Here is a 12,786-nt window from a genome sequence, read left to right as displayed (position 1 = left end):
GGCCGTCCCTTGTCATGTTGGTATAGGAAGCTGCCCCTCTGGCCACTTCCGTTTGTATTTGGGAAGCACGCTCAGTAGGAGCGCAGGTCAGTCTGTCCATGGCGAGCATCTGAAGTGGTAAGATCTCCGGCTAAGCGCGTGTCTGCTAAGTCTGTAGGACAATGGATTTCTTAAGTTCAGCCTAACTGAATATTTTATCACCTTTATTTCAGGTTTAGCTCTAAAATATCTAATGTTATCTTAAATTGCAGCGCAGTGTAATTCTCGTGTGAAGTTCAGAATATATTCCGGTAGTTGCTTTGTCACTACTTTGTGAGTAAAGTAGAACCACGTGTTGATCAGTAACTCTAAGTTCATCAATCTTAAATGCGAATGTGCATGAGATTATAACGTCTCGTCTTGACAATAATTTTCAATATAGCAACTTTTCTTTATGTTCAACCCACGTGGGGTGTACTTTGTGAAACCAGTACCACGTGCTTATACAATTGTTTGACCCATCAGGTTAATAGTAAGACGATAGTAACCAGTTCGAGGTTTTTCTTTTGTAAATTGCTTTTCGATCTAATTTACTTTAATTATCAAAATTATTGTGGAGTTACACTCTTTGTGTAAACCAAGTTGACCACGTGAAGCATGTGGTGTAATCATCAAAGTAGCCCTCAGCTATTCTTTTCGGGAAGATTTCACAAAGAGTTAATATGAATTTCGTATACCAGTGTGTGGTAATTACATGACGGACAGGATTGTGCTACGAACGTAACTTCTTTGGGTGAAAATTGAATCGGTTGGTAGTGGTTAATCTTCTGTTACATATGTTTCAACGTTCTTTGTGTGTTGTTTTATGAATGCAGTGTTGTATGCAGTCTCCCAATCTTGGCTCCATATTTGATGTGTTCCGTAAGATTACAATCTCACATTTTCACAATCCTAAATAAGGCACCAGTTTATTTAGGAATCAAGTTTAATATGCTGAGATTACAATGATCAATGACAAAATAAATTTCCAAACATAAACTGATTTATTTCTTTTTATTTAAATACACTTTTATATATATATATATATATATATATATATCACCAGTTGACGTATGACTATTAAAAGATTATAATTAATGTTAGTCTGGTTGGGAATTTGGTAAGCTAGACTGGATACCCGGTGAAACAGTTGTGCAGTAATGCAAGGTTAACTTCCCCAGACAGCTCACAGCTTTTAACCTGCTTTTATTGTCTATCAGTACCGCTTTCATAGCAAATTAATGCAACAACGTTACAACGTGTAGTCCCAATTTCTGGCTTATCATCAATAGAGTTTGCTTTATTAATCCAAGTGTAACGCCCACGAGATAAATTTTAGCTACAGTGCAACGAGAGAAAATTGTGCCTCTAACAGTTACAAATATTATCTATTCGACGTATGAAAAAACAGTAAAAACGAATGAAAACGATGGAAAATATTTATTGTTATATAATATTCTATGATGTAATTGGACATATCGATGTGTGTCATACAAAGACAATGATAATTGTAAACTCCTTTTATGATCTGCGTTTGTCTTCCTTTCTTTTTCCTTTTGTTGGTTGGCTTTTGTATGTTGCGGACGCATATCGAACTGAGGTCTGTTAAGAAATTGTAATAATTTGTTAATTATTACGTGAAAATTGAATTCATTGTTATTATAAACATGAGTGAATAATTATTTGTAACTTTAATTCCTCTCTCACTAAGCATTATATGTGTTAATTATTTCTTTCCGCTGCAAACAGCGCAGCCATTGATGATAGCGATTTGTATCGCGTTTTTGTCTGTGTTTTCCTTAGAAACAATTCAAATGTTTGCTTGATGCAGTCTAAATAGTGCACAATACGAAAGTAGATTTCATAGCGTTTAATAAGCATTTTAAATATTTACTTATTTGCTCTAACAATAGAATGTCTCTATCATTTGTCTGCCGCCATCTTAACAATTATCTCAGCGGCAAATTCAAATTACGCAATTCTGCAGAATAAATGCCGAAGGTAATACAAATGTGTAAAAATAAATGAGCACCGGTGATCCCGAAATCATTTTACTGAAAATGATTCGAATCAGATTGGTTCTTTAAAAACAGTGCTCATAGCACGATTCTTATAAGAAACTTTTCTAGCTGATGTGTGGAGCCGAAATTAATTACGCACGAGTTGCGAAGAATATTGTTTCAGGTAACATACGTGAGTGTTGTCGCGGCTGATATTCGGTGGTTTTAATGATCATTTTGCTGACGATAACTGCTTCCATCTTAATCAATAGTTGTATTGAATCTGTTGTATGAACTGTGATTTAGTGACACTTACACAACTTACAGACAACACTTTAACACGACGTTAACTTGGGGTTCCTTAGCAACTTGATCAAATCTTTAGCCAGGAGAAAAATTATTTAGTAATTACTCAATGTAATAAAATAAGATTATCATTTCCATTTACAAATTAGTTAAATACCTAACCACTGAATAACACAGCAAACGCCACACTGGCGCCCAGTGTGGGTCCACCAATGCACATTTATTCATTTTAATAAGTGAAATTGTGATCTATTACAAACGCCACACTGGCACCCAGTGTGGGGCCACCAATGCCCATTTATTCATTTTAATAAATGAAATTGTGATCTATTACAGGTACGGAGTACCATAACAACCTATTAATCATTGTTTATTTACTTGTTTCATGAGCATTGACATCTTCCTACCGAACTGCTGTACGAATCTGTATCTGCGCTGGTGCGAGACACACGAGTAACTTCATATAAGCAGTGCAGTTCACTACTCTCAATCACCTCAGGTAGGAACAGATGTTCACGTTCAGCGGCTATACAGCAGCACACTTTAAACAACCGCCGAGTTCACTACTCTCAATCACCTCAAGTAGGAACAGATGTTGACGTTCAGCGGCTATACAGCAGCACACTTTAAACAATCGCCGAGTTCACGTTCAGTGGCTATACAGCAGCACACTTTAAACAACCGCCGAGTTCACTACTCTCAATCACCTCAGGTAGGAACAGATGTTCACGTTCAGCGGCTATACAGCAGCACACTTTAAACAACCGCCGAGTTCACTACTCTCAATCACCTCAGGTAGGAACAGATGTTCACGTTCAGCGGCTATACAGCAGCACACTTTAAACAACCGCCGAGTGCAATTATAAATTAAAATTAGTACCTGCAGCCATAAGTAGTATTAATTGAATATTCTGGCTGTGAGAATAATATTTTTAAGTGTTATTTATGTATATGTGTTAGTTATAAGATTATTTTGTGTCAATTGGTGCTTGTCAGTGATTTATATATTTGTTGTGCTATATTGGTGATAGAATGGTTAAACAAAAGAAAAATAAACCGAATGAGCATACTAATGCAGAGATGACATCAGAGTCTCACGTAGAAGAATCTACCCATATTTCTGTCAAATTATTAGAAAATTTAATTATGAATGATAATTTAGAAACTGATGTCCCGAGTGATAGTAAAACCGAGAAGTTGCCAAAACAAACTGACACTCCTGCATTCAACCAGTTAGGAATTAATGAAAATATTTCTTCTGGGAAAGGGGCAGAAGTTAGGAATGCTCAAGCTATGTCCATACAGGGTATGCTGACAGCATTATTAGAAAAGTTTACTATTAAAGAGCAGGAGCTTGAAAAACAACGCGAGCTTAGAGAGCAGGAGCGTGAAAAACAACGCGAGCTTAAAGATCGGGAGCGAGAAAGACAACGTCAGCAGGAAAAGGAAAAATGTAGACAGGAAAAGCTTATAGAAAAACAGCAACAGGAGGTCAGCGACCAAGAAAAGGAAAAGAAATTTATGGAAACTATAAACAATATTTTTCTGGAAAGAGATAAAGAAATTGTCCGTAGGATAAATCAAGTGTTGGTCGATCATGATAATGCTATTACTACCCCTTTTAAGCAGGCGATCGATGCAGTAAAAACCACTATTGAACCGTTAACAAACATTCCAGTTCAGGTCAATAGTCTTCAAACTGAAGTAGATAGACTAGAGAACCAATTCAAAGCCTCGGCTACCGCTGTGGAAACAATGCAGGAGGACATTCCCTCGGAAATCCGAAAGCAAGTCCGAACAGAAGTAGCCAGGGTGCTGTGCTCTGAAAATCAAAACTTTGAAAATCTGACAGTATGCAATACTGACAGGGAAAAGATTGCAGATAATCTAACGGCGAATTTTAATGCACCACAAGGAAGACTAATATTGGTAATCAACCTATATTACCAGAGCAACATGTGACACCAAGGAACAATAATAGTGGAATAGAATGTACTTGTAATAAAGTAACCACACCACCTGCGAATGATAGCAATTCCATTCACTTAACTACTTTGATGCATGAAGAAAGCCTAATTAAGCATAGACAGTTTCAAATATTTAACGAAGAAAGCGAGAAAAACATACATCCAGTAGTTTTCATTCGAAACTTCAAAAGTGTTCTTCCAAAATCATGGTCGGAAGAACAGAAAATACAGTTTGTGGTTTCACATATTTCTGGTGATGCGTCGCTCTGGGCATTAAATGCAGCACAAACTTGCAAGACTTTCCACGACTTTGAGAAGGCGTTCCTTGATCAATTCTGGTCAGCGTCTGTTCAAGAGCGACTCCGTAAAGTTGTTTACAATGCAGAAATGTACAATCCGAAGTCAGGTTCCTTAAGAAAGTACCTTGAAATATATATTAACATGAGCCGGTACTGGGATGACCCAGTAACCACCAGAGACTTATTGCGAGAGTTAAAAGCTAGATTACCCATACATTATTTAATGTTACAGACACCGATCTGATAGAATTTCTGTCTGTAATTGATTCTCTGGATCTAGTGCAAGAAGACGCCAGAAATAATTCTGACGTGATCAGCAATAATAATAGTCCAAATAGAAAAAAATTCATGGAATGGAAATAATGGAAATAGGGGCGAAGGTAGTCCAAAGAAAAATAAAAGTAAAGCTTATAGTAACGGAAAATACAATAATAATAATAGTAGTAGGAATCCATACAACCAAAATTTTGGTCATTCTAATAATAATAACAGTAATTACCAAAATGCCGAAGAACACCAACAACCGAATGGTAATCAGAGGCGGTACCACAATGAAAACCCAAACAATAACAATAGCAACCGAAAGAAACGAAATGACAACAGGTCAGACAGTCCGTATAAAGACAAGCCTAAAAATATGCGGGGTGACAGTGAATATTGGCGACAGCCAGGGCCAAGTCATTGTCGGCCGCAGAAAAATTCTTTCAATTCAGGTCAACCAGTACATTACGTACAGGCTATACCTATACCAAGCACACAATATCCACCGTGGTGGGATCCACGCAGGCCTCCTCCGACTGAAAACTCACAAAATGTTAGAATAGTGGAAGTACCTTCGGAAGCAAAACAAAACACTCAGAAGCCAACAAACTAATTTCGGTCCCTGTAGGCCTTCGGCAGGTGACCGAGGCCAACAATGAAGGCAATAGGTCGACGGAACAAAAAATAAACATGATAAGTATCAGGATGGCAATAGGATCGAAGATGAGCTATATCAGGAACCTGCTGTCTCTGATAGGCCACAAAGGGAAAATATCCAAGCAAGTGTCACCGGAGCTGTAAATGTTGTAACAACTACTATTCTGCTTGACACAGGTGCGAATGTATCAATTATGAACACGCAGTTTTTCAAGAAGGTATCGGAGATAAGGAGATTGCCGATTTTGCCGGCTGCAAATTGTAAGGTTATAGGGCATTGGGAAAAAAGGCACAGAGTATAAAATACCAGACACAGGTGGAAGTTTCCTTGGGAAATGATTGCTTATTATGCACGTTCCTACTAATGGATAACTTGTCAGTACCGGTGCTTCCGGGTCTTGTTCCTTCGGGAAAGGGAAGCTGTAATTGATCTCGCCCGTGGGACATGTGCACTTAAGTACCAACAGCGACCCATAACATTAATACTGAATCGGGAGTTCGGTGCGAACCTTCCGCTGATGAGAAAAATGAATCTTTCTGTCAGCAAACAGAAATTGTTAGTGTCAGATCATAAGCACCCACAGATGTGTCACAAAAATCGAAATAACGATGCACCCAACAACGTGAGTGACTTCGTCACAACCATAGAAGAGAAAGTACAGGAGGCAACTTGCATTAATGCTTCAAAGGCTAGACAATTAACAGAATTATTATCCGGATACCTCGAAGTAGTCACTGAACGCCCTGGAATCATAAAAGATTACCAGTATAATATGAAAGTATATCCGCACAAGACCTATGGTAGAGCATCTTACTCGGTCCCCTGGACTAAGAAAAACGAAGTGAATCTACAAAAGACCAATAAGAAGTGCAAGTGCACTATCCCATAACTGTAAATATAATGTTTATGGTAAAATAATTACCAGTAATAATGTGACAATATTATGTATGTATTAGTTTATAAGCTTTTATGTCAAGTATTACACTGTCATGTTCTTGAATTATTTGAACAAGGAGTAGAGAATCCCCATAATAAATGTATTTTTACTCTAAAAGGGATCAATAACTTGATAAACACTTGAGTGTTATTGCATTATTCTATACGTAGAATAGAAATGATTAAAATGCTTAAATAATATATTTGTTCGTGTGTAAGAATGGGTATAACAAAAATATTTTCATAAGTTTGAGTCATGTAGTCCCACACACGTAGCGAGTGTTGGTGGTGTGTGAGCTGTGTGAGTGAGAAAAATAAATAAATAAATAAAAAATAAAATAAACTGCTTTCACCACTAGTGAAGCGAAATCTGAATGTGTACTGATTTACGTACACGGTTTCATTACAAAGTCATTTAAAATGCTCTTATGAGCAACATTCCTGTTAGATAAACCGAACATGGACGTGTGTCCCAAAAGCATGGTAAATAGCAATCAAAAAAAATTAAATATTGAAATATACAGGGTGTTACAAAAAGGTACGGCCAAACTTTCAGGAAACATTCCTCACACACAAAGAAAGAAAATATGTTATGTGGACATGTGTCCGGAAACGCTTACTTTCCATGTTAGAGCTCATTTTATTACTTCCCTTCAAATCACATTAATCATGGAATGGAAACACACAGCATCAGAACGTACCAGCGTGACTTAAAACACTTTGTTACAGGAAATGTTCAAAATGTCCTCCGTTAGCGAGGATACATGCATCCACCCTCCGTCCCATGCAATCCCTGATGCGCTGATGCAGCCCTGGAGAATGGCGTATTGTATCACAGCCGTTCACAATACGAGCACGAAGAGTCTCTACATTTGGTACCGGGGTTGCGTAGACCAGAGCTTTCAAATGTCCCCATAAATGAAAGTCAAGAGGGTTGAGGCCAGGAGAGCGTGGAGGCCATGGGATTCAACCGCCTCTACCAATCCATCGGTCACCGAATCTGTTGTTGAGAAGCGTACGAACACTTCGACTGAAATGTGCAGGAGCTCCATCGTGCATGAACCACATGTTGTGTCGTACTTGTAAAGGCACATGTTCTAGCAGCACAGGTAGAGTATCCCTATGAAATCATGGCGGTGAATCGAGGAAGTACAGTACATACTGACGAATCTAAAATGAGCTCTAACATGGAAATTAAGCGTTTCCGGACACATGTCTACATAACATCTTTTCTTTATTTGTGTGTGAGGAATGTTTCCTGATAGTTTGGCCCTACCTTTTTGTAACACCCTGTATAAGTATATGTATCTGTAATAAAAATTGATATGTACTGTTATCTGGACAGTTCAGTAATGATCTCATGGCCAAGATAATGAAGCAGATTCTGAAAGTTTTATATTGTCTCATGCTCATGTGACAGTGTAAAATTTTAAATTTTGATATTCAGTCATGGTAATATGAACTTATGGGCAAATGTAGCAGACCTCACTACTTGAAAAGTGTCATTTGCATATAGATTGTCTGTTAAGTGCTGTGGAAAACTACTGACAGCAATCAGAACAGTGAAATGTGTTTCGCAGGAACTAGTGGACGCGTGAAGAACTGTGATTTATATTGTGAATAATGATGAACAGTGATAAAAACTGTGATCACGTAACCTTATGAACGCTCTTGGAGTGTCAAAGTTAGCAGCAACGCTATGAACGTTGAGTACTGTTGACTGTATTAATAATTAACTTCAACTGATGACCTTTAGTAGTTTGATATGAAGCGTCTGCTAGTGCCAAATTTAATGTGACAGACTGTACAGCCAGCCGCGCGGCAAAACAATAATGCAACGTTGGCTACACAGCGCGTCGCGAAAATATTTACATTCCGCTTAAGTAAACGAAGCACACTACGGACACTTGTATGATTAACGGTGCAGTGTTCAAAATGTGCATATTGTGATAAACTTACATGTGAATCACTACATTGTGTTGAACAGTGTCAAAATACAGAACATACTCCAAAAACAGTCTAATTCCATCCGTGTGAATGCAAGTGAAATGGACACTAATAAACTTTTCCACAGGATGAGAATAGTAATTGTCTTGTCACTGATGCTTATATTTTGACATTTCATGTACCCGTCTTAAACTGAGGGACGTGGGAAAGGAGAAACAAGACCTGCTGCAGCGTGACTTCTAGCCAGCAGCTGATCCAAACCACGATGCAGCCGACGGCAACCGACGCCCCACCGACTCGGCCGGGGGCGGTCCAGCAGCAGCCACTTCCTGTCTGCGTTCCAACGGCTCGACACGAGGGCGGTCTTACGACGTCAGCAGCAAATTCTTATGACATTCGATAAATGGGTGACTTTGGAAATTGTTATGATACACCACCATGAAGAAACATTCATTATCTCAGATGCTTACAACCGAGTCAAAAATTAGCTTTTTCCACCATATTTTATTACAATCATGTCAAGCCTGACTGTTAAAAGTAGCCCCTTGGACGGTTTTTTTCCCGGTTTTCCAACTCCAGTGAAACCAAATGAGGGGGGGGGGGGAGGAGATAAGTTAATCCGGGAACTATCCGCAGCAATTTCCGAGATAATACAGTGACTGAAGTCATTTAAAATACTCGATTCAACTATAATTTTATCATGTCTAAAACAACATTGTAACTAAACATTTGCATCTTGAGAGTAGCAAATCTACGTGGATTACGTGGACTGATAAAAAAATATACAATAGATAAACTAATTTTTCTTTTCAGCCCAAGGGGCATTGTACCATCCACGAGATAAATTTTAGCTACAGTGCGACGAGAGAAAATTATGCCTCCAACAGTTATAAACATTATCTGTTCGACGTATGAAGAAACAGTAAAAACGAATGAAAACGATGATTAATATTAATTATTTATATAATATTCTATGATGTAATTGGACATATCGATGTGTATCATACAAAGACAATGATAATTGTAAACTCCTTTTATGATCTGCGTTTGTCTTCCTTTCTTTTTCCTTTTGTTGGTTGGCTTTTGTAGGTTGCGGACGCATATCGAACTGAGGTCTGTTAAGAAATTGTAATAATTTGTTAATTATTACTTGAAAATAGAATTCATTGTTATTATAAACATGAGTGAATAATTACTTGTAACTTTAAATCCTCTCTCAGTAAGCATTATATCTGTTAATTATTTCTTTCCGCTACAAAGAGCGCAGCCATTGCTGATAGCGATCTGTATCGCGTTTGTGTTTTCCTTAGAAACAATCCAAATGTTTGCTTGATGAAGTCTAAATTGTGCACAATACGAAAGTAGATTTCATAGCGTTTAATAAGCATTTTAAATATTTACTTATTTGCTCTAACAATAGAAAGTCTCCATCAATTGTCTGCCGCCATCTTAACAATTATCTCAGCGGCAAATTCAAATTACGCAATTCTGCAGAATAAATGCCGAAGGTAATACAAATGTGTAAAAATAAATGTGCACCGGTGGACCCGAACTCATTTTAATGAAAATGATTCGAATCAGATTGGTGCTTTAAAAACAGTGCTCATAGCACGATACTTACAAGAAACTGTTCTAGCTGATGTATGGAGCCGAAATTAATTACGCACGAGTTGCGAAGAATTTTGTTTCAGGTAACTTCCGTGAGTGTTGTGCGCGGCTGATATTCGGTGGTTTTAATGATCATTTTGCTGACGATAACTGCTTCCATCTTAATCAATAGTTGTATTGAATCTGTTGTATGAACTGTGATTTAGTGACACTTACACAACTTACAGACAACACTTTAACACGACGTTAACTTGGGGTTCTTTAGCAACTTGGTCAAATCTTTAGCCGGGAGAAAAATTATTTAGTAATTACTCAATATAATAAAATAAGAGTATCATTTCCATTTACAAATTAGTTAAATACCTAACCAATGAATAACACAGCAAATGCCACACAAGTTAAGAAATTTGTTGATCTGGTATTGAAATATTGTGTTATTAAATAAAAATGCATGCAGGACGGCTTTGAGTTATGAAATTTTTCCATCGTTTTCCCTTCGACATATTCCTTTAATGAGTTCGATTTTGTATTATCTACGAACTACCTACTAAATGCTGTCCTAATGTCATGGCATTCAATACGTTTTCGTGAAATAAACTTCTTCCTCCATGGGAATAGGTGAATGATCGATAACCCAAAAACTTATTATTCGGGTAAATCAGTTTTACTTCTCTCGACCCATTTTCCCACACGCATTGTATTAATATTTTTCTGGATATGTCTATTTTTTCTATCCAATTGATCCATAATACGTGCCTTATGTTCATCAGTTATCTGCTAAGGTTGCTAATTTAGTGTGATGAACCCTTTTTCCACCCCAGAACCTTTTTGGCTTCGCCGGCCGCGGTGGTCTAGCGGTTCTGGCGCTGCAGTCCGGAACCGCGGGACTGCTACGGTCGCAGGTTCGAATCCTGCCTCGGGCATGGGTGTGTGTGATGTCCTTAGGTTAGTTAGTTTAAGTAGTTCTAAGTTCTAGGGGACTTATGACCTAAGATGTTGAGTCCCATAGTGCTCAGAGCCATTTGAACCATTTGAACCTTTTTGGCTTCTCCCATTTGGGGTGGGGTTACATGCCATTACCGACTGCTTTGATCGCGTGAGGTGATGGAATCACGTCTAATCCGGTGTAAGAATATGATCTACAAAATGAGTGACATTATATGAAAAATATTTCTCAGACTTTTTTTTAGTTTCAACTTCAGTAAAAAGTTATCTTGTAGTAAATTCATAAAGTAAAAGGTGTGCTACTTTTTCCCGATGTGCCTTCCCTTTCAGTTATTTCAAAGTCCTTTGTCATTTGGCCAATACCATATTGCGCTATTTTGATGCACGCTTAATATTTCTATAGGTCCCTCGTGTGGAAGAAAAGTAAGCCCACATCAGAAATTCTGCTCGACATTACATAGTTGTTGTAAATGATATAGCATTAACTTTAGAAAATATCACCAAAATTGAACGATTTTCCGTCTTCGAAAAAGATAAAACATTTCATCATAGAACGGTATTCCAGGTTTTCCATTTGAACCCAAGACGCAAACCACGACTACTGTAAGCAATCCTACCTATGAAACAGTTTTCTGCAGATCAAGTTGTCACTAGAACTGTGTTAACTTTAAAAAATAAGCCAACAAAAACGAATTATCGTTTCATTTGCATAAACTAGCCCTGCGGTTTTCCACGTTATCCTCTTCTATCTGATGTCTCTAATGCACGCTTGGGCAACTGTACTGAGAAAGGAGTATTCGATTTGTTTCAAGGTGGGGAAAGATTTTCTTTTCTACAAAGTGCTATGGGTTCGGGTTATACTACGAGGTCGATATTTCCAGTTTGTGTGCTTTTGTTCTGGATAACAACGCTAACTCGTCTCTCTAAAGGAGATAATCATACTGAAAGCGGAATGTCGTTCCACTTCCATAGTTTTCTTCCAAATTTTGACACCAGGCCATGATTGGCTGTATTTTAAGGTAACACTCGGTGCCTATGGAGAAGAAATGGGAATTATTGTCAATATTTATTTTTCGTATTGCACATCTAGACCACTTTTCCAAGTGTTTCCAATTTTTTTACTTTATTTACAATTTGTTGGAAATATATGCCACACTGAGTGAGTTCGGTTGATTGTGATTAACAATATGTGTGAGACTAAAATTTCATCTGCTACTCGGTTGAGGCGGATGTCATATGCCCTGCAAGTGCAAATTCCAGTTGTTGACAAATCTACCAACCACCCCTGGGGTCAAAGATGAGCACGAAAGTGCAAATAGATGGAGCTACGGTTGGCTAGCTTCAGGAAGTCCAGCTGCCCCCTCCACTAACTGGAAGGGAGAGAAGGTCTTTATTGCACCCCAAACTGGGTATGCTGGTGCCGACGACGATGGAGAAAGGTTGTGGTCTGAACGTGGTCCGTATGCTTGGTGCTGAATGGTTGGTAACGTATTGAGGTATGTAAGTTAGTGCTAGGAACAATTATGTTTTTCTTTCACAGGAATTATCTTTTTTAATGTATAGTAAAATCAGTTTGGGTAACGATTTTATACTAGAGAAACTAATTCGGTTCGATTAGAGGCTTTGTGCATGGCGATAAGATAAGTGACACAGAGCAATGGAGCCCGTCATACGGACGAAGCATGTGCGAAAGAGGCCCCATGAGCCTATTGGCTAAGAAACCTGTATTGTGTTAATGGGGTTTATCTTATCGAGAGTATCATTGTCGCGCTATTCCGATTCACATGAGTAACTAAACTATGTTCGTGGGATGCTATAAAGTGATTGCCAATATCATTGTG

Source organism: Schistocerca nitens, chromosome 6 (assembly GCF_023898315.1).
Source record: "Schistocerca nitens isolate TAMUIC-IGC-003100 chromosome 6, iqSchNite1.1, whole genome shotgun sequence".
NCBI classification, from domain to species: Eukaryota; Metazoa; Arthropoda; class Insecta; order Orthoptera; family Acrididae; genus Schistocerca; species Schistocerca nitens.
Note: the sequence above shows the minus strand (reverse complement) of the source record.